Genomic DNA, 24,737 nt, shown 5'->3' on the forward strand with positions numbered 1-24,737 from the left:
AAGTATCACAATGAAACCTTTATACAGTCGTCCGAATGTTTATCTTTATCTTATTCTTGTTTGATAGTTTGTTTGTAGTCGCTTGTTATTTTGCTCATTTGTGAAACTTTATGGCGGTAAGTTAAAATTTTGTTAACGTTTTACAAGTGGAGGAGTTTTGATTGTCGACCATTGTTTTGTTATTGGATTTGTTTCGTAGTTTGCTGGATAGTATGTAGGTATTATATGATTTATTGGATAGTAGTAAGATGCAACAAAATATAGTTTACATTATATCTCTCTATACTCGTATATGTACATGAAAGCGATCATGGTGCGTCACTGTATTCCGAATATTACCCTCTTGTAGTGTTTCGTTAAACAGCATTTTCGCAAAATCTATTTAAAACACGATATACCTAATGTAACGACCCTACTTTGCTTGCGCCATGTTATTAACAAAACCTTGTTATTCTTTTGTTGCATAATTGCCTTTCCGTTTTCCAGAAATTGTTCCTACGTTTATAAAATTCGAAATGACCGCATAATAAAAGTTCAGCTATAATACTTTGAAACTGGGTTTTCGTAATAAAGTTTGGTAGCCGTGATAAGAGCCATAGTAAACTTAATACTATACTTCGTGGCACCGTCTCTGGCGTCCCTGGGCGGATTCAGCTGCAATTTGTATCTCATACAATTCTCATGCAATACCTACTTACGACTGGAACATAATTTAATATTCTTTTGTGCGAAAAGCACCTTTTAGATGGTCGGGTCGTAAAAACAAATGGACGACTTAGAGTATCTTGTAGAGTACCTTTATATGAAATGTTATAGTTAAAATATATCAGCTTTTTTATTCGTACCCTTTCACGTAGGTATACTTCTCGGCGATATTTCTGAAAGGATACATCGATTCGAAATTGAAAGCTTCCACACGTTCACTTACACTTTAGTATCGTGATTCCAACAGTTTGAAATAACCTGTCGATACTTCAGCTGTGTATCAATACACAGTACATTTATAGCCTCTGTTTAACACTAACTTTGTGCGCGTGTCTGTTCAACTTACATAAGTAAAGGTTTGTTTATATTTTCGTTCCGTGAACAAGGTTTATTACCTCCGCTTTGTCCTCGGCCGTGCTTTGCTCCATGTAAAATCCTTTCCAAGTAAATTGCCTCCATCTCACCGGGAAAGTGGGTGAAAATGCACCTTTATTTTGCTGCCCTCATTTTTCGTTATTAAACAAATTATGTTGATAACGTCTTACTATATTGAGGCCACGATGTTCTAAAGACTGAACATGTTTTTACGTATCTCTTTGACGGTTTGTACATTCATGTTAATATTTGAAAGTGGAGAGTTTGTACCTGAAAGGGTACGGTTACGGGTGTATGAAAATGGGGAGTGATTTTGTAGTGTAGATGGTGGAACGGTATCCCTCGGCGTCAGTGCACGCATTCTTTTAAAACACCCTTTTGAGACGTCTCGCCGTGAGGGACGGGGCTCGACATAAGTACCTATGTGCGCGACATAGACGTGCAAGGTACACATTTATATAGGTATAGGAACGCACGTTTATAATGTTTGCATTATATCTCGTGCGTATTTGTTCAGTTTTTGAAATATGCTGACAAAGCATAATTTATGAGATTTATTCTGTTATGAAAACACGGAAGCGAAAACGTTTGAACTAAATTTATGTTTGTTGGTGCAGATTTCAAGTGGTAGGTAAAACTGTTTCTTGTTCAAATAGACGGTACAAGCAGTAGAAGCCCGAAACTCTGGCTATGATAGGTACAGAGGCAAGTTGGTGCAATATAAGAAAGTTTTCTCACAAGTAAAGCTAGCGCGCGTGCTCCGGGGGCCATTTGATGAGTTTACTAAGTTTCTCGTTGGTCGTATGTTTTGTTACCAGTTGCGGGCGTGTTCCGAACGCTAAATGCTACGTGTGACGCCGATACAGACACTCTAAATTTATGATTGGTACCTAGTTCATAGTTTTTGCTGTAGTAAATTTGTAGGTGTTTGATAAGGGAACACTATGAAGGTGTTTTACTAAATTGCTCGATACAAAGTAATAAAAATCTTTATATCTTAGTCTTATTTATTACATAAAAGCTGGTTGCGAATACGCAGGACCAATGAAAATTTTGAATATTTATTAGAATAAAAATTGTTTGCCTAGCTAGATCTGGGTCTAGATGCGTTATGAGCTCATTGTCCCACAAACTAGGAAGATGAGGTCTTTAAGTTTTTAAAATATCTAATGTTAGATAGAGGAAACAGTTTAAATGTTAGATAACATAAAAATGTCTACTAATTCTCTTTGGTTTTCTTTTGGCTTTGTGCCTTTGTGTTCGTTAAAGAAAAGAGAAAAATTGTTGTCACAGTGTATGAAAAAAAATATCAAAAGAAACTCCTCAGTATAGGTACGTATACTTACCTAGGTGTGTTTGTATAAACTTTATAAGTATACATTTACACATATATTTTGCAATGTAATTTCGCAACTTAAAATTTTGTATAATAAAATAACAATTGATAATAAGTATAAAACCAATTATGGAAATTGATTTAGCCATTACCATATTTTAGGCTTAGAACACACCTTTTACTTTTTATCAATACAAATCAAACACTTAAGTTAAAGCCGCAATAGGTTGCCTTAATCTATCAACCGTTATTTTCAAACACAGAAAATCTATATTTGTTCAGCCGCTTAGATATGACAAACAAACAACAATATAAACTCAGAGATTTCATCTTTTGATTATTTCGTTTGATTTCTTCTGTCTCGTTACGTAATGTATTGGAAGTGTTTGATCGCTTGTCGCATCAATCAGAAATAAAGCATAAACGAATAACGGTTTGAGAACTTTTTTGACGAACCTGTCGCTTTGCGATTAACAAAAACTGTTCGATTATGTTTATACTTATAGAAATGTCGACTGTCAGGTAATCCGATGTGATTGATATTATAATATAGATGTATGCCTGTTTGTTAGCCTTTTACTCAAAAACTACTGTTCGGATTTAGGTGAAACTTGGCACAGAGATACATTATTTTGGAATGAAACGTAGGCTACTTTTTAACTTCACATATTTCATGCGAATTCAAGGTTCTTTTGCAGATCAATGCACAATTTGTCATCAGCACTTAAATTTATAAAATATTAAATTAATGTTTTATTAGAAATCGTTTATGTACAAATTAGATTTCCAAGAAAAACTGAAGTGTGCTCTGTGAGAGCGATCCGAGGGCGCGGAGACAAAATTATTGATTTGAGCGAGGCGCGGATGGGGGCGAACTTTTGCATTCGCTTCCCTTACTAGACAAATTGCTTATCTTACACTATTATTTACGCTCTCATAACTTCTCCTTATATCCTCAAATTAAATTGTAGAATACATTAATCATCATACAGCGGAACATTTTAGAATTGAAAACGCGAAGTTTGTCGTCGATTGTGATACCAACGATAAAACGCTTCGAATAAAAATACGTAGGAGTGTAAATGGAAGCAGGCTTCTAAAAATATTTTTATATAAAAATTTATGACAAAATTGGTCAGTACCTAAGTGATTTACGTTTTTGCCCTTAATCTATTTATTGACAGGCTACAAGCTGTACTGGCTACAGACAATACAGGGTTATTTAGAATAAATTTACAACCTTTTTAGGGTCTAAAGTACGATCTAAAATTAAAAATAGATTCAAGCGAAGGGGTCTGGAAAGCCTTTCGATGTTAGTGATCGTTTCGTTTCGCTAATCAAAATGTATTAGATAACATTAGCGTTTGAAATATCTTGCGGTAAACTGAGGCTGAATTCAAAGTTCGATCATTAATTTTGCAAATAGGATTACACTGGAGTTGTTACTGACCTACCTGGTGGTATATCTGAATCTACACTACGAAATTCCACTCGTCTGCTAAGTAAGGACATTAGGGAGATCCTCTATTCTTTTTTTTTTATTTACGGGGAGAAAATTATCCAATGACTTTTTCCGCCTTTTTCCGCCGGGCGAGGCAAGAGGGAGTGTCAGACTTTTACTGACTAAAATCCACCCCGTTCCTACTCCTGCTTTTCGAGCCCGATCCCGGTAGTCCGAAGCTCCGGACCATGCGTCAGCACTACTAGGTCCCATCAGTGGTGATCTCATGACTCTTTGAGGCGCGAGTACGCACGGGTCTGATTCTGGTTGGGCGGCGAGCTACCCTTGCTCGCCGTCCGCAGACCCGCACATACTCTAGCAGTGACGGGCTGTTTTTGTTGAACATGAGTTCCATAGAAGATGTGCTAATAACCATTAACTCATCTATACAGAGAATCACACACAATGCTTATGACCCACCTACAAACCATCCAACACATCTCTATATAGTTCCCATTTTACCTGTTAATCAAACAATAATACAGGCAGGCAGGGAAATATAGCGAACAATTCACTACGAACAATGTAGGATAATGCTATAATCGGCTCGTTAGGTACCTAAGTAGATTGTTGATCAGTGCGGCGTGTGTACCTTTTGTCCCACAGCGCAGGCCCACAGGTAAACCTTACTTAACCTGGTGGCAATAATCCCTTAGTTGACTCTTATGACATGTGGCCACAATAATTAATTAATTTTACACCTCACAATAATTTTACTGCAATAAATCAGGATTAAGGGATTGTGCCTGTTTTACGGATGGCTCGGTCGTTGTGGGATAGGATGCGTGGTGATATCAACGTCATAATGATGATATTTAAGTTTGTTGGTGATTGCACTGAATGGATGAAATAATCCGAGTTGGATGCGGTTTTCACGAATATATTGTGGGATGCTTAAATTTACATTTAGTGTTTGTTTATCAATCGGTTCATAAATAAAAAAGTTATGTCAAATTAAAGAATCACGTCGAACATTCTATGCTTATACCATTAATCTCCGCAACTATTTGACGGATTTGGTTGAAATTTTTAAGTTTAGAACCTTAGAAAGGACATATGTAGATGTATTTTTATTTCAAAAATCAAAAAATAAAAATAAGAAATAAATTATTTATAAATAATTCTATGTCGATCGTTACACGACTTCGGTTCATGTTATTGTTTTAATTCATCGAAAAAAAGTAAATAAATAGTAATATAATTAAACTTTTAGTACAAAGAAAATGCCCGAACGGAGTATAAATAAATAATCCAAGTTGTCTTTATCCTCGATAGATAGTTGGGATCGAAATAGATCGCGCTAGTTTCGTTACATTCATTTGGTTGGGTATCAGTAAGTAAAAATACACTCTAAATTGATGTCGTATATTCTAAATTGGTTTCGTTGTATTTGTCAATTAATAAGTTTATTTGTTGGGTTTTCCTGGTTTTTTGGTTAAACTATTTAACGTAGGTTTAGTTTGATATCGATTATTAGTAGTTACTGTAGTTAGTTTATTTCACTAAAATTGTAATCTAATTTTTATATAGCATTATCAAAGCAAGAACTTCTAATCTCCAATATCTTGAACGCTAAGTTTACTATTAAGTTTTTATTTCGTGTATCTAGTGTAAACTGGGGTTTATCATTTTAACCTGATATTAGTCAGCAGTACCTTCTATTCACTAAGTAATCTAATTTTTATATAGCACATCAAAGCAAGCACTCCTAATCTCCAATATCTTAAACGCTAAGTTTCACTAATAAGGTTTTATTTCGTGTATCTAGTGTACACAGGGGTTTATCTCTTTATCTTTTGTAAACACTATGATTTTGTAATCGAATGACTTAAAAAGAATTAAAGTTAAGTACTCGTTAGTGCGCTTTTCTCGTGCAGTGCAGTAACTTTAACGTGAAAGAGAATAGAAAAGTTTAAAGACGTATTAGGTACATTTTCATGATGAACTTAAGCTTAACTGGCAGCTCCAGGGCGTGTGGGGTGTGTACTTGTGTAGCGAGCTTCTTACTAATGACTTGAATGGCTTCATTAACAGAGTTACTCCGATACGTGACTGCAAATGCTAATTGAGTTTAGCTACGGACGGCATCGTACGAATCGTGTTTTTTCGCGTAAATGTACTTAGTCGCGAGATTTTCTTCTCTCGAAAGGTCAGAGTGTACAGAATATCGGTATCAGCGAGCGCATTGTTACGTACACATGTGCAGTACGGCGAACGTCCAGCTAGGGTAGGGTGTGTTAAAAATAGAGTGGACCGGACATTGAACCGGTGGCCCCGGACATCGGAGTAATGAAAGTGTCCCATCGTGTTCGGCACGAGTTTTCGCGAGTGAACCAATTTCCCGCAGCTCGAAATAATTCACGTTCTGCTATCCTAGCTATTTACCAATATTGAATGAGTTTCGAATTTTCACGTTTCGCTCCATGATTTTACTTATATGAGGGTTGTATTCAATTTATGCGGAACCTAGATGGTGCTGATTTTAATAAAACTCATCCGCGATTCATTGAAATTAATGCCTTTTATTAAGTTAAGTTAAAAGTTTATTTAAGTTGAATGAGTGGAATAAATGTACTACAAATACGTTCGTGCGTTAACAAGAGAATTTCATCATCCGACATATCAACAAGGTGCGGTCTACAGTTTGCGCAGTGAAGTGAATATTCCTAGCATAATAATTTAGGACTATTAAGTCTGGAGTAGCGGGTGCACTTCCCAGAAGACCGTTATTACAGTCATATCGTACTGGTGGCTAATAAACGGCTGCTGGTATTAGACCGGTGTGTGTCATTAGTCGCGCGCTGTCGGCACGTGCTGTCACGTCAACGACGAACGTCCCTTCGCATTATGCGATCCTGGTACTCGACTTATCGGAACACTTTATTCTTAACTTAGAATAAAGTACTACTTAACGAAAATATGGTAGATGACTAATTTGTATTTTTAAGTCTGTCTTGTATATTATTCTAAATTATTAGATACTTTTTAATTTACATTCGGAAACAAATACGTATTGATTTGAAATGTTGCGTGACGTCATTTCTAGGTACAGTTTATACGTAGTATTTAATGACGTATCTACTCCCATTCTTAACTTACTTAACTTATGATTCGTTTTATCTAAGTACTGTTATCTTGTATGACAAAATAAAAAACAAAATATTACCTAATTGACTTGACTAAATAGGTTTTTAATTATCATACCCTGTCATCACCCTTCTTTTCAGTTTCTGAGTTGAACAGTGTAATATGAAAGGCCATTAAACTATTAAACGTGGTAAACAATGTATTTTTGGAAGTATAAATTGATGGAAATTTGTTTGGTGCCGGATAAAGACTTCAAAATAAATGTTTAAACTCTTTATCTGATACCAAACAAAATTGAGCCAGTTCAATTTGTTCGAAGTTCTCGCTTAGTCTTACAATTTCTCAGATATTCTCGAATGAAATCGAATTACGTAAATTATTATTACTTTTTCAGACTTTTCAGAAAATGTGATGAAAGTTCTTTCATTATGTTTCCAAATAAAAGTGAATTATCTGCAGAGATTGGTCTGGTGCAGTTGTGCGCTATGAAACCGCGTGTCAGTTCCCACATAGTGCTGATATTGCTCTCTCGATACATTCATACTACACCCGATACTATTGTAACTGAAATATTGTATTGCACACCACATATCGATAGTTCTCGGTAGCACTATGAACGTTCTTCTCCCATTGTCTCTTGACGACGTATCGATATCGATGTAATAGTGTGCTCGAAGCCCTATCGCACTGATCGCCACAAAGTTTGTCAACACTAAGTGGTGGCAAATGGAAAGCGTTAGTTTCCCCAGCTATGCCATCGTAATTTCACCCTTATTACTTTATATTACCCGTATGATGATAGCGGTTACGCTCCTGCGGTAACAAAATTTTATTTAGGGTATATTTTAGGATAAATTTTATCTACCTAGCTTTCGTGCTAAGCCGTGGGAGAAAGATGTCGGTAAAGGCCGCTTTGAAAAGGTCATGTCCAATAAAAAATACTTAGTTATCCTTTAGTTTGTCTAGCCTAAAACCATTAGGTTTAAACCACGTCCATTGTTATGATAGGCATTTCTATTGGAATAGAAAGTACGAAAATATGTTAAGTTTATTGAGAATGAGATTGCTGAAATTTAAATGAGGTGTAGGCACTTATTGTAGTCTTGGATCAAAAATTAGGTCGTTTCTGAGGATAATTTTCAAGTTGCCCTACTTATGTTCTGTTTGGGCTTAGGAGTACGAAGAAACCAATTACAAAAAGTTATGAAGAATTTTCTTCTGTCTGCGACCTGAGATGGTAGACACATCATACACAGATATATCGATTAATGGTAAGCTTTCATTAATAGCAGACGGTGAGTTGTCGGCGTATTTATACACAGTGTACTCATTACTCCGCTACATAGGTTTTTACGATAGCTCATCTCGAACTAATGTACTCTTTGTTGTACATCGCCACACAATGTGTAACTCTTCTGTAAATATTTTCTACGGGAACCTTTTTGTTTGATGTGACGTGCGTGGGTCTGGCCATTGTCCGGAATCGCTGTTATGCGCCCTTTCACATAATGGTGTGTTTCAGTCCTAACTGACGTTTCACACTTAAATTTTTCCATTATGACACCGTTTGTTTATTTAGAAAACATGCCTGTCTGGATAAAGAAGGTATGTTGACTGGACATTATTGTGGTATGCCGTAAACGAAATGAATTAGTTTTAATTCAGTAAGCAACGTTAACATTTTCTACAAAGTTCAGTCCAATTTCAACAGTTATAATTTCGTTTTTACGCGTTCGGATGGATGTAGCGTAATACGGTAGATAAAAAGATCTGTATGCATGATCCGTTCATCCTTTGGCTGCTTTGGCGCGCTCTCACAATGTAGCTCTGCCGTGGAAAACATTACTTTTTGTGGCTAGTACTAGCTGTAAAGGTCGTTCGCCCCTGAAAGTGAGTCAGGTTGCTACAATTTTAGTTACATTTAGGAATATAGAAACAAAGTTATAGCTGCTCTAATAACTAAAGCGGTGCAGGTCCCTCGGTACCCCGCGATACGATTGTATTTCGATTCGACTTTGGTCTCAATTGGCATGTCAATTACATGTCGTTTAGCGAATAAATAAGATCTCAGTCCTCGATCTTTCATTTGGGGGATGTGTACCGACTCCCTTCGCTTCATTTTCGCAAAATTGGGTGCGCGGACCTCTCGACTCGCTCATAGCCTTTGGCAACAACCTCGGCTATTTTCTCGTTTATTCTCAATAAGGCTTTAATTTCAGCGAAGGTTTGAACGGAGATTCCATGAAGATTTATTTTGGCTTGTATTATAAATGACGAGTTTTATTAAATTTTTATTAACTAAACGAAAGTTGATTAAGGTTGCTTTAAGGGTTGGGAATATGAAATAAAGGATTCACACCTAAGGGTTAAGTTTATGAGGAGTAGGTACTAGTAGCTTTATTCGATCGATTATTACTTTTATTCGATATGATTCCTTCCTACAATAACACTCGGAATGGGAAGGCACCATCGTTTTCATTTAATCTTCCGACTGGAAGCTTTCAATTCCGAACCAATGATTGCTTATTTAATGCGAATCTTATTACTACGTTGATGTGAATATTGCATTTATTGAGAAAACAAAATAAATCTACTTGAAACTTTTCGATAAGATTAAACGTAATTCAATTAAGTATTAACCGGTAAAGCTTGTTGTGGATTTGTATTTTTCCTCGGTTTCGCAATTTTAATTATTTTGCCACGCCTTTTTTTTGTTTAAATGCTATCAGATATTTTGTCTAGTAGTCTTTAAAACTTAAAAAAAAGTAAATCTGTTATTTTTTAAAACCAAGATCTATTTTCAATCGAACTTTATGGATCAATATCCACATAGGTACATAGACAAGGCATACTCTATGTATAACGAAGCACTATTATTTGATATTCCCCGATACTATTATCTCAAACAGTTCTGTGTGGGTCGTTAGTAAGCCTGTAAACCAAACCGAATAATGACGATTTGGAATAACGTAGAACTGTAATACAGATAGCCATCGCATTAATACTGACAAATACCAATCAGTAAGAAATCAATCGCTGTCATTAAGATAACATTCGATAGCAGTAAGGTGACCGGCCCTCTAGGACTTATTAGCGGTCAAATAACTAGACAGAACACAGCTGAGACGAACATTTATTTGTTTTATGAAGGTCGAAAATGTTTCAAATAACAGTTTAGAAGCATCTTGGAAAGTTGAAACTTCTAATTGATTGCGTTGTTTATGTATTCTATATGGAAATTAGACAAGTTGATGAGCCAGCCATTCGACCGTTATTGTTTGAAAAATGAATTATTATATTATACCTCTAAAACTTTTCGAATGAACCGATAATTATGAAAAGTGAGCGCACGAATTTTGTAGCATAAGTGTATCACGAATATAATAATCGTCATTTTTGAAAGCCATCGTGGCTCGTAACGTGTTTAATGAAGCCCTACAAAGCAGTTTTAATTGCCCTTATAGTTAGCCCGTATTCTACACTGGCGCCCTCGAATGACCCAACAAATTGACCGGCTCACGCAAAGCTTTACTTATATTATAGGCATTTTCAATAATGACTGTACAATTTAGGAATTTTTATTCGTTGGTCAATAGAAAAGGTACACAAATATTGTTTTAGCACTGATTTATTTTATGGTGTGTAGTAAGGTGCGTTGTTTATGGGTACATTTTCATTATAAGTTTCATTAGGTACTTTATTACCCTTAATACAATGAATTTAAAAGAACAAAAAAGGAACAAAGTTACTGCTAAAAATCTGGATTCCGCTTACGATGAAATTTCGCAATTTTCTTAAAAACTTTGTTGTGATTCTCTGTAAGAAAACTCTTATGAGATTAGTTTCCGATATCTTCAAACTAGTTTCACACTCCTTGCGTACAGTTCAGGCTAGATTGGCTGTAAATCCGCATACTATGAAACTGCTATTGGAGTTTTATATTCATAGTTTGCATAGTACGTCACCTGAAGGCGCCTAGTCTAGAATAACTCGATCTCCGATCACTCACATTTGCCATAAACTAAACGCTAATTAGCCGCGCTGTCGACAGTGCCAATTTTAGCGTCGATTCCGTTCATAGCTCGAGTGTGGCATGTGCTACATTAATAATTGTGGATGGAACGACCACTCGTTTGTACAATGTTTTAGTTCAGTGACCGTGCAATGTGCAATTTAACAGCGGTTGCGACACACACCATAATTTTTAACCTATTAGCACAATTGCAGTTGCACAATATCATAGCTTTGGCTATAAATACATCGACATTTGTAAGGAATGTGCATTAATATGTCGTTACTTCCTTTAGATTTGTCTTCCAGAAATGTCACACCTTGCATTTTATCAGGCCGGAAAAGTTATAGTGTAAGGGTTCCTCTGTACCAGGATATTACAATAGGGAGCCGGTTATGAGGGCCCGCTGCTGGCACACACAATAAAAGGCGAATATCCTTGAATATTCATCAGTCACTACGTCGAATGCAATATACTTTCTTACCAGTCTTTGACACGAGTGAAAATTTTAAAACTTACTACGATAGAAAGGAAGGCGGAATGTTAAATAGCATCGCGCCATTATTTCGGGTTCTCTGTTAATAATGAATGAACACTCTCCGGCCGGCAAATTGACGGAGGACATAACATTCTCGTGAAACAAAACCGTGTCACCTCTATATTAGTTAAATGAGACGTGTAGCGCAATTATGACAGATGGCACAAATATGTCCGCCGGCCGGACATAGTATAAATAATGTTATAGCTTTCAGAGCGTTGATATGTGAGCGTAAAATACCATTAATGCTCAATTACTCAATCATCAGTCCGAAATAAAATGATCTTACTAGTGTTTTTGTCTCTACAATACATAAAAAAAGAACGTAGACTTAGAGTAACTGAAAATTGTGTGTGCCATCTATTGAATGCTTTCACATAAGTTTAAAAGTAACAAAGCCTCCTTTACAGAATAAAATAAACTCGGAATTAGTTTTTAACCCTTTAAGGGCCCGGTTAAATATCAATTAGCGCGCCCCTAGCGCGCGGGTACTAATCGAAAAAAATATATCTACACTACGTAAAGAGAAGTAATCGTGTGAATAGAACGAAAAAATCTTGTATGTTTTTTGTCACAACAATAGGACACGAGCCGTAGGGATACGGAAATATGTTACAGTTAAAGGGTTAATAAGTTTTTGTTACCTATCAGGAGAAAATTAAACATTCAACTCAAATCGCTACTAGGAAACGTGGATAATTTTACTAACTTAAATCGTGCTTAATACCTACGTAATCTAGATATCGAATTAAGCAGGTCTTAACTTTAAGTAGCGCTAGCATCTTCTTGTTATCTTGTATATCCGAATTACTAGATAACAACAAAAACTACGGAACCGACGTGATACCAGCGAGCGGCCATTTTGACAGAGTAATCCTTAGACGGGAGCCTAAAGCTCTATTGTAGTAAATTCTGTTGCGGCTTAGGCATTGAAGTCAGTATTTGTACTCCGTATACTTACATAGGTAAGTATATAGCATATACATATATACATGAGTTCTTTATGAACGAATTCCATGACAGTTTTCCTCAAATGGATGTGTTTTTCGTAACTTCTGAGGTAGGTAGATAATGTCATATGCATTTATTTTCAAGTTCAAACTGTGTGTGATGTAGACTACGGTGATCTCCAGTCATCCTTGCGATGGTACTTAACTGCAATGAGCATCTAATGCTGTTCAAGCATTTAGCAAAAATACTTAAAAAAGGTCGTTTTAATAATTAATCGATCGATCGATCAGTTACGACTGCCTCGTTGGTCGAGTGGTCGCAAGTGCAACTGTTCGGCCAAAATACATTTGAGCTTTTGTCAACTGTTCGAAAAATTTCTCAGTAGTAGCACGACGTCTGGAATGGTGCCCAGTACATGGAATTAGACTCACCCCCTACTACATGAGACTTATAACACAAATGGTGAAAAGTGGGTACATTGTACAGCGGCATTATCTATCCCTACAAGGTAAAAAGGCGTGACGATAGACCATCGTTATTAAAAGTATTCCTTTTCATTTCGTATTCGGTTCTAGGAAATTACAGAGATAGCCAGTAATTCACCCGTAGTCAAGTTGACATAGAGATGCTGATTTAAATAATGCCAACGTTGCGACCTATTACGTAAATATACAGAAATGTTTGTTTGTTATTCAGTCCCCGTAGAAAACGGGGAAAATTATTATCTTATATTTTACCTTTGTTTGTCCTAATTATTTTAATAAATTGTTAGAGTTATAATTATATTATTCGGGTTAAACCCCTGTAGGATATGATTAGGTTTGTTGTTTTAATAATAGATACATATTTATTTGGTTTAAAAGCATTTAAAAGTACTCTTAATTGACGAGCATGCATGAAGAGACTGATGACTGTTGATGAAACGAAAGAGGTATGTAAGATTCGTAGCAATTGGCGTTCCATTGTCTCTGCCTACCTACATGGGAGACAGGCGTGATATTATCTATGTATATTATATATGAGTAGAAGTGCGACAGTCGCTGCGTCGTGTGTCGCGGAATGCTACTCATGAATATAAACCTCTAGCATGGCTTGAAACTAGTCGAGTTCCTCGTCAAATAGTTACGTAAGCCGAAAAACATAATAATTAATAATAAACATTTCTTTGTAATTGCAATTCTAATATTCTTATTTTTCTTTTTACAGGTAAACAACGGAATAAGTTACCTAACATAAATCTTCGATTGGTAACGTATGAATAAAATAACTGAGCAATCGCCACTTCCAAATTGACAGAGCCTATCTACCTATATATTTTTGTTTTTTTTTTCATAAAACATATTACAAATGCATTGCTTTTCCGACGTGAAACGTACGTGACATGTTATTCGTTTACGATAGATATAAAAATTGCTAGAATTTAATATTTAAAACTGTCGTGTGAAATGATATGAATAACAAAACGTTTTGTTCCACGAAGGTAGGCCAAGGTGCATGTATGTATTTTAAATGTAGCGTGTATTTTTCCCTAGTTGTGATATGTCGAACATATTACTATAGATTGGGTATCAAGCTAAAATCTCAGAAAATGACTCTTTAATATTTATTTAATTTTCATCCCATTCTCCAATTCTTTTAATATTTTAAGGCATAACAGTCTGAGTTAGAATTGGAACTGAAAACTCCTTGGTCCGTCTTCATATTTGTGACCGCGTATCTATTCTAAAAAATAAAAATTCTCGGTCATTCTTTGCTAAACACAGGAATTGAACCTGAGACTCCTTACTCAGTTATCGCACTTGCGTCTACGCAACCAAATCAGATCAGTTACCAGTATAATCATTGCAAGATACATTGCCGTACTCAGAATCATTTAATGATTACTTAACCCAGTCTTTAGCAATTGTTTTCAATAAAATATCATTACTACGGAATAGTTTAAGTAATTATTAAATGTCTCTGAGTACGGTAGTTAAACTTAATGTCTGTACTACCTCATGTGACAAATTGCTAACATGATTGCAGCGTGAAACAGCTTCAGTAAAATGTAAAACACAATTTCAGGAAATATTGAATAATGTGCTTTAAAATGTTAATATTTTTGAAACATGCTCATAGTGTGGTCGCAGTTTGTAATAAAGAACTTAATTTATATGACAGCATGTAACATCACGGCTTATATCCCCTGGGAGTATAGGTAGACATGTTTTTTTATTGCGCCTGTGAGTTAAACTTGATAGTCTAGTTATTACAAGTTTAAATTGTTCTTTCTTTTAGTTTGATTGCAAAAGTATTGTTTTTATAAATATTTATGAGAAGAAAAGTGAGTATTAAGATTAGAATAGAAAATACTGATTTTAAATATTTTTACCGACTTCCAAAAAGAGGAGTTTTATATTTTGGTACCCGTGCACGTACTAATAATAGTAATATCTTGCATTTTATTTTTAACTTTGGTTTTTTGAACGAGTTTAAACGCAGTTTTTTTATTTAAATGTGTCAATTATCTGACCCAGGAATAAAACTCCAAACCTTTCGTTCAGTAGTCGCATTAAAACAACAAGGCAATCACATCACTCAATTAACTTCGATGTGAAATTTTCGAAATATGAAACAATGGGTGTCCATGTCCATTAAGTCATTACGAAGTCAAATTATTGTAATATCCACCTTATCACCATTGATAAATCGCCGCATAAATTATGCGTAGGAAAGTATTATGATAGGGGTGCACTTAAAGTCTAATTTTCAACAATTGGAGCTATTTACTGTTGCTAGGTAGAAATTACGTACATCTGAACAATGAGTCCCTATTTTCAAAGATATTATGGAACGTTAAGCCAGTTATGTTTTAGTTATACTTATATATTATTTAAGAACTTTAATTAGAGATAATGTACTTTAGTGACCGTGTAATAAGGCGTAAAATTAATTGCTCTACATCTGCACACTTAGCTGTAAGCGAATAGTACTTTATACCTACCTATTCATTCTGAGACTTTAATGACGATGATGATTCATTATGTTTTTGCCAACCACCCCTAAAGATATTTTTTAACTTGGAGTACCTTATCGTGACGTAGAACTTAAACTAATCCCTTACTTGTATGGTTAGGTGTCACTTAAAGGGTAATAAAATGTCTTTGAACACTTATGTTACCTTAAAGTTAAGGTTTCCCTAAAATTAAGCAGAATTTGGCAAAATCAGATTTCTTTTTTTTAAAACATAAATCGATTTTTGGCTTCTTGTAATACAATTTGAAACGTCAATGAATCTTGTATTCTTAGTACGAGTTTGCTTTACGAGAAACGATTGCGCGTTCGGCGTTCTGATTGGCCGGCTCGAAAAAACCAACCAATCAGAGCGCCGAACGCGAAGCAAACTCATACTACGAGTACTGAATTCAGTCAATGTGAACAGAGCGATATTTCTATTAATTAATAAGGCTTAACTAGACCGTCAAACAACAAATTACAATTATTCATCAACCCTCAAATGTTTGCTTTACATTTATAAATGTTATTGCGGTATTCAGGCTTTTGGCTTTTATAAATCTCTGCCTAAGCCAAACTGAACCTGCTATAATTATGCCGATTGATGAGCGGAATTTGATGTTTAATATAAACGTCACTTTTTGATTTAAATTATGAAGTGAATTCAAGTAGGAAGTCTTAATTAAAGTTGTTTATTTGGTTCTTTATCGAAGTGAAGTAATTTCCAGGAAAAGTATACCTACTTACGTACATAGCGGCTACGCATCTTACCATTTAACTGTACAGTTAAATCATAAGGTGTGTAGGCTGTATGGATACGGCCATGAGACATGGAGGGTGTGTAGAAAAAAAAGTTGAATATTACAGTTTTAACTGATTTGAATCTAGAATAGATAAAACTGTACAGTTTAATCATACGATGTGTCAGTCACTGTCACTGTACAGTTTAATCTATACAGTTAAAATGTACTGTACAGTCCGACTGTACAGTTAAAATCTAAAGGGTGTAACGTGAATTTGTTAATTGAACCATTTTCGTCTTTGAATTACTTTAGTTGGTAGTCATAATTTATACTTAGAATGAATAAATTGGTCGAAACAACTATGCGTTAGTCTTTTGTTTTATCTTGCATTTTTCTGAAGGCGGCAATAATTTGGATTTAGAAAGAGACGATATGTTTCTGGCCTTGTCATTTTGGGTCTGACGTCATTGACATGTCATTTGTTTTTTTTTCATTGTTCTGAAGGCGGCAATAATTTGGATTTAGAAAGAGAAAATGGTATATTTCTGGCCTTATCTATCATTTTTAGTATGACTTTTTTTTCATTGATCTGAAGGCGCCAATAATTTGAATTTAGAAGGAAAACACGATATATTTCTGCCCTTGTAATTTTTGGTCTGCTTTCATTGACGTGTCATTTGTTTTTATTTTGCGAACAATTTCATTATGAAAAGCCAATTTACATTGTCACATGTCAAATTTAATGGTAACTCTAGAACAGTTTGTATGGAAAAGACAAATTAATAATTTCTTTGAATTTCCTTTTGATCTGTTGACCCTTTATATCTATTAGCTTTCCTGAACTTCAAGATCATGAAATTTCAAGATCAAAATTTAGCAAATCGAACTGACATTCAACGTTTTCGAGACTTACGAACAGCAATTGATTTTTTGGGATGCAGTCAGTTCATATAATCTATGTTCTAGTCTGACATCCAAAAGAGATTCCTTAGATAATATACATATTATTAAAAATGTGAGATTATAATCATAGCGTCCCATATACGAACAATAAACTGCTTATCACAACGTTAAAGGAGAATATACCAAAAATATTACACATAAGGTTGCTTATGAAAATCCTTTTATTGTTACATATTATTTTTTATACGGTTTTTGCATTTTATAAAGATTTGCAGTCACATAATTTGAGGAGCCTCTTTTCTTTGCTATTTCTTTGATAACGTTTCAGAACTGAAGTAAAGCCTTGAGTTTTAGGATATTTTGTCACCAGAGAAGTGCTATGCTACGTTGCTGTAGATGCGTTTGGCTTCCACCAATTATATTCATTGGTACACATGTGATTTATTTTTATATGGAAGATGCGTGCACTGGGTAAACCATCTATAGCACGCATCACCACCACTATATACATTGCCTACTCAAACTACGCATCTTCCTCGTGCTGCTTTGCGGCGGCAAATCTTCATAGCACATCTTTCTCGCAGCGTATGTAGCGCTTAGTACAGTGGAAACGGTCACACAGTTTCATAGCTTAGCTATTGTATCCTCGCATCATAGCTATGGTGAAATACTCCCTTAAAGTCACAATAATTTGATGAGCACGCCTCTTTTCTCTCCTTTTTCTTTGATAACTTTTCAGAACTGAAATGAAGCCTTGCGTTTTATCGTCCGAAAGAAAATAATATTTCCTGTTTTTTAAAGGTTTTTGTGATATGACATTTTGTGGTTATAATGTAGGTGCCTTTGGTGTAATTTCGCATTATTCAAAACATTTTTAGGTTAGTCCTTTCTGCAGGATAATGTTTCACTGTGTTCTGCTATTTGCGGGTGTCTTGTTGCTTTTAATAGCATTACCTAATGTGTTTCTCTACATTCGTGTGCTATTTCGGTCTTTGTATTAAAATTGTCTGTTATTTTGTTAGTACAATATTATTTCCTTGTTATACCTAATTTAAAGTTAGCTGAAGTTCATCTCGGTATGAGATTCTTTATTCTTTAATGTTTGATTTATGTTTATTTTGTTATGATTGGTTATTGTCTTCACCAGTTTTAAAGACATTATTTTTTTATTGGTTGTTAGCCTAGATTTACCTTTCAATCCTTTTTTAAACGGCCAATAACGTGTTTAAAAGCACTACAACGTTTTCTTAAATATGTCTATCTCTTCCAAGTATTATTGACAAGAGTTGTGCTATTCCAGCTATCTAAAACTAGTGGCTGGTATTTCTCAATTGACTGGTCAGTATCGTACTCTCAATTGGCTAAAGTATTGTCTCGATTTGGTATTGAAGCTTTAACTCAATCGCCGTCTGGTTGTAACTGGTATGGGCGATGCAGTCAATTCACGGAACGGGATTTTCACAAGCCAAATAATTTACAAACAATAACTTGTTCACGTTTGTTACATATTTGATGAACAAATTCACCAATTTAGCCCAGAGACAATCTGTGTTATCGCATTTCAATTATACCACACATTACAATATTTAATCCCTACACACAAATCCAGTTTTAAGCTTCGCTGACACGTATTTTGCTAGCACAAAAACGTGAAACTGTGTTTTTAATAGAAAAAGCGACATTTCCATTTTGCATATCAATTTAAAGTTGGGAGCGGAACGGTGAATAGTGCTGTCAAAAAATGTTAGTCATCATATAAAGTTTTTAGTGGGCTGTCACTACAGACCATGAATTACTAATGGACGCAGATCAAGGTTGCCATTACTACGTTGTAGCACCTCGTACAACTTGTTAAAGTTTCAGCGCTCACACAGCCCTACTCATTGTCTGGTTCGCCTAGCGCAGTGCTCATATTGAGCGCTTTACAAGTAATACCCACTTTGCATGCACATTTCCACTCAGACTGAATAAATTCTGTTTGTATAGTGCACACCGATTCAAAGCTTCGATAAAACTGTACTTAGTATATTAAATCGATCCAAATATTAGTCATGAATCTGCCATTTCCATTAAAGTCGGTAATATCGTTATGGATCGTATCGTATAATGTTTTAAAAATTATTTGCTAGTCTGTCGCCATGGGAACGTAATGGGTAATGGCTGGGCTGCGTTCCGAGTCCTAATTTACGTTCCAGTAGTAGCAGTTGCGGGCTGCGGGCTATAGTTATGAAAGAAGTTCACCGTTACAAAGTAGTGTCGACTGAGAGTTGAGTTGTAGCCGAGTTGTGCATGGTCACGAGGAAAACACGCCGGCGTAGTGTACGCCTGCGCAGTGCGCGGCCGGCGGGCGCCGGGGATGGGGCGCCAGCCGCCTCCCGCCTGCCACCTGCTCGCTCGCTCCTGCCCCACACCTGCACGCCGTCGTGTTAAAACCCGCTATATTTCACGGTTCCCAACGAGTGTCATTTATGCCTCTGTTCTCTCAACAATCAAGAAATGAAAATTGAATGTTCGATATTATTTCAGCCGTGACTAACCAGAAGTGCAATTGAAAGCTTTATTGACTGCCGATTGTCTTTAAGCGTTGTATTGTAACGTTTTCGTAGTTTAAGCAAATTGCTTCCAAGTTGACAAAACTGTCTTTTGAATAGTGGTTTTTATCTTGGCATGGACTGTTATTATCAGATGTTGGCGAGCCGCCAGGCTGGCGCAGGGGTCGGGTTGGGTCAAAGGAGTTTGATTCCAAATTTCGGGCACTTAGTGTCAAGCCGTCTTCGATTACTTCTGTTTGTAATTTGGTCAATGAGAAATGGTATCAAGTTAATGCTGAATTGATTGTTTTTCTTATTTAATTAACTAAGGCTTTGTTTATTCGGTGAGCGTAGATGTAGCGGCGAACGGATGGAATTATGGTATTAGGCTGTTCGAAGTCGCACGTTTGGAGAGTAAATAAAAATGGAATAGATTTGAGGTGGCACACATTCAAAACAAATACCACTGCGCTATATATCAATACATTTGTGTACTACATATGCTTGATATATTTGGCATGGCTCCAGTGTTTGTGGGGGACTCCACAAACGTTCCTCTAGTTGGTTATTCCCTCCTGTTGTTGTCAAGAGTTATTTAAATTATGTGATGCTGTCTTGTTTTGCGTGTGGTCGTGTAAAAGGTGGCTTTTAGGGGTATTTTGTTTGTAAGAACTATTCATCTTCATCGCCATTTTTGTTGAATTGAATATACCTAGATGGTTTCAGGAATGAAGTTTCGTTGTCAATTGGTCGGTTTATATTTGCAACTAGCTTTTGCCCGCGACTTCGTTCGCGTGGAATAGTGACTTCCGGCAAATTTTTGGTTTTAACCACATAGTTCCCGATCTCGCGGGATCTCTTCAAAAATGAGATGTGGAAGATATTCCAGGGAACTCTTCAAAAATCAACATAATGAGCTCTGCGTTTGAATTTAATAGATGTATACTCACTTAGGGCATTGAAAAAATAGTTTAAAAACGGACTTAAACTAACTTAAAACTAAAGAAAGCTACGAATTACGAATTTATAACAATTAAAAAAGAAACTATATTACAACCTATCCTCTATGCTATAATAACCAAGCTTAAACTAAATAATTTAAAAGAAACGACTTAAATCTAATCTAATTAATTTATAAATTAGACTTACAATTTTATTAAAAAAACTAACTACAGTAACTACTAATAATCGATATCAAACTAAACCTACGTTAAATAGTTTAACCAAAAAACCAGGAAAACCCAACAAATAAACTTATTAATTGACAAATACAACGAAACCAATTTAGAATATACGAAACAGCAGGACCACTACAGACAAATAATCATACGACTGATAATACACTTTTTCTACGATAGTACCGAAGCGCTCGGCCGATACCCAACCAAATTAATGTAACGAAACCATAGCGCGATCTATTTCGATCCCAACGCCATCTATCGAGGATAAAGACAACTTGGATTATTTATTTATACTCCGTTCGGGCATTTTCTTTGTACTAAAAGTTTAATTATATTGATATTATTTTTTTCATACCTTTTTACTATTTATTTACTTTTTTCGATGAATTAAAACAATAACATGAACCGAAGTCGTGTAACGATCGACATAGAATTATCTATACTCCGTTAGAGCATTTTCTTTGTACTAAATGTTTTATTATATTGATATTATTTTTTTCATACCTTTTTACTATTTATTTACTTTTTTTCGATGAATTAAAACAATGACATGAACCGAAGTCGTGTAACGATCGACATAGAATTATTTATAATTTATTTCTTATTTTTATTTTTTGATTTTTGAAATAAAAATATATCTATGTCCTTTCTAAGGTTCTAAACTATATCTGTACCAAATTTCAACCAAATCCGTCAAATAGTTGCGGAGATTAATGGTATAAGCATAGAATGTTCGACGTGATTCTTTAATTTGACATAACTTTTTTATTTATGAACCGATTGACATGAAACAAACACTAAATGTAAATTTAAGCATCCCACAATATATTCGTGAAAACCGCATCCAACTCGGATCAGCCGTTTCTGAGATTAGCGTGCACAGACGTTACAGACAAACAGACAAACAGACAAACAGACAAACAGACAAAAAAAGGTTAATTACATTTTTGGGTTGACATCGACATAACAATAACCCCTGCTATTTTTTTTATTTTTATTTTCAATGTACAGACAGCACTTTTCTACGATTTTATTATATGTATAGATAACGATTAACTCAATCTATTAAAGTGGGCGCCATTTTTTGCATATGACGAGTTACTTTAACATGATTCATATTCTAAATCTACTCTAGAGAGTAAAGTGAAGAAATACAGTTTAATTGAACGTCGTCTAAGCTGATGTTTCGTTCTGGTCACTGAATATTTTTGTAACAATAAAAATTTTAGTAGTTAATCTTGTTATTGAGTCCAGTAAACTATGAAATTTAAATTTAATATTATCATCGTGATTTAGCTTAAATCTAAGGGTTCAGCCCTAAAAATTAATCCGACCGAATTAGGTAGACCTGTCCAGAATAAATTCCAGATAACAAAGCCTAACTTTTTAAAGACCATTTACGTCATAATGAAATATATGTTTTGAAATAAGTACTTATTACAATTATGGAAATGTAATACATTAAAGATACACGTTCCTTATGTAATTACAAAAGTGAGCACGGACTTTCAGATATTGAGATCGTTTTCCTAATCCTATACGAAAATACAGTCACCTACTCAATATTTAAAGGTCACGGCGTAGGTGGGACACCCTGTATATTTTATTATAAAACAACAGTTCTATATTTCATTTAAGTTGAACTTAAAATAATTTTGGGGAATTTTGGTAAAAGATAATAGTCGGTATTGGTAAGATTGGTCGTTTCTTTGACCTTAGGGTAACTTTGACTTTTTGAAAAACGAGTAGGTTTACGCTAGTTTAGGTCAAAGTTACCCTCTAGGGTCAAAGAAAGACGGTCTTACGGTACATAGTTCGTAGATTATTGACTTGGCTTGGTACGTGTTAGTATTGAGAAAGAGATCCTTAATGTATTAATTGTGGATTTCAATAATTTTAGATGAATGTGATTTGAATGTGATTTGTATGTTTGCGGACGGGTTGAGGTTGGTTATAATCTGTTAAGAGACCCTTGTTGGTGATGTCAATAGAACTGTTTAAAAGACTAAAAACACCTCTACATTAAAAAAGAAATAATCAGATTGACTTTATCCATTTCTCTTTTGGACGACGATACTTAAAAAATCGTTTTATATGTAGTTTGGAATAACTCGCGCGCTCCTCAATAAGCTATCAGACAATCACAGATGGGGCCCAGAAGATGAGCTGATGACGACCAGGACCTGCGAACTGCCTAGCGGGTTATCGGGGCTCCAGCTCGAAAAGCATAAGTAGAAACAGGGAGGTTTTTAGTCAGTATGAGTCTGACACTCTCGCTTCGCCCAAGGTCAAAGTTATTGGATGACTATCCCCTCCTCGAAAAAAAGCTCCAAACTATCGAATGATTCCACGTATCCGCCCACGTGTGAATGTCAAGGACAAGACGTAGTGTAGTAACTGGTGACGTAGGCAAGTAATAAACTCGTCAAAATAAAATGTTAACAAGACATAGCTGAGGTCAATGTATTGTCATGTTCACTCGGGTGTGAAACTACCCCTAAGTGTAACCGCAGAATGAGATTACACCAAACTGCCGATTTATACAAAGGATTTAGGGGGGATCTTATTGGACAAAAAGGATAGCTAACCATACATAGCTGTATTAGTGGTCATGTTATGATACGAGTTATTTGTATTCTGATGTCCGAAGCTTTTTTTTTATTACTGTTATGGTTATGGGTTGAGGCTGGTGTTTTACTGGCTTGATAAGTGGTTCTAGTACAGGGGCTCTCAAACATTTTCTGGTTCACTTTTATAATTCTTGTTAAGTTAGGGACCACTATTACTTTTACTTTTTTCATGTGGTCCCACATTCACTTTCTCTTTCACTCACAAAAATAGTGACTTTTGCTAGGAAAACATGGTATTACTTTTTTTTTTAAACTAAACATAAACAATCCCTTAAAAACTGGAATTGTGCCCGTATATGGCTAGACTTTTGAGCTCGACGATAACTTAAAAGTGGAAGTGACATTGTAAAGTATTTATTCCTCTGTCTAAAGAAGTGACGCTGAGTTAATCTTAACTTATAGTTTTTAATAAACTGCACAAACCTTTAATTTAATTATTTAATTTACAGTTTATAAATTAATTCCCTTGTATTTGGTACGAAGTGGCGATTCTCAATAATTGTTGTTTTCTACTAACCGAATGACTGATTAATATTAATGATCCTTTTAAGGGCGCTTTTTCACCAGAGATATGCTTAGCTATACTATGTTATTTATGAAAAGATGCATGCTATGGATGCTTGCTATGGATGTGTGCTATGTATGACTTCCCTACTCCATCCATTCCATACTTGAGCTGCGCATTTCCCCGCATAGCTACATAGCACATCTCTGGTGAAAAAGCATTCTAACTGTTTATATTTAAAGGTGATGGTAACTTACAATACTAATCATATTTGTGTATTTATTTTTCACGCTAACCCACCAGTTGCGCTCAAATGTAAGTATAATTTGTATCAATTTTATTGTACTTTTATCTTATGTAATTTATTTGATGGCTTTGTATTAACACAATCATAATATTACCGCTGTGAAGTCTCACAATTATGAGCATAATAAATTATCTTAAGGTAGCGAAATGTACGTAGCGTAGTACTTACTTCTGTAAGATTTAACTATGTATGAAGATGTGCCTTTTAAACTGAGTAAACTTTGCTTGAACATTTTACTAAACTTACCCGCAATTTACGACCCTCTAGTCAGACGTGGGTACTACAGAATGCAGTGCAGTGCGCTCCTGTACAGTGCATACTATAAAATATTTATCCGCTGCTCTAGTCGACGCCGCTATAAAATCACAACGTAAAACTTGCCTCGAACCGCATAAAACTGTTCCTACCGCGTGATAAGCGGATTCTCTGTCGTGTATA

General features: G+C 35.3%; 1 protein-coding gene across 5 annotated transcripts in view; it reads left to right on the top strand.

Annotated features, from left to right (window-relative positions):
- The window catches only part of LOC118273138 (neural-cadherin), a 281,396-nt gene that overhangs the window by 24,352 nt on the left and 232,307 nt on the right, over nucleotides 1–24,737 (top strand). The gene's annotated exons all lie outside the window — the stretch shown is intronic.

Source organism: Spodoptera frugiperda, chromosome 1, assembly GCF_023101765.2.
Source record: "Spodoptera frugiperda isolate SF20-4 chromosome 1, AGI-APGP_CSIRO_Sfru_2.0, whole genome shotgun sequence".
Classification (NCBI taxonomy): Eukaryota; Metazoa; Arthropoda; class Insecta; order Lepidoptera; family Noctuidae; genus Spodoptera; species Spodoptera frugiperda.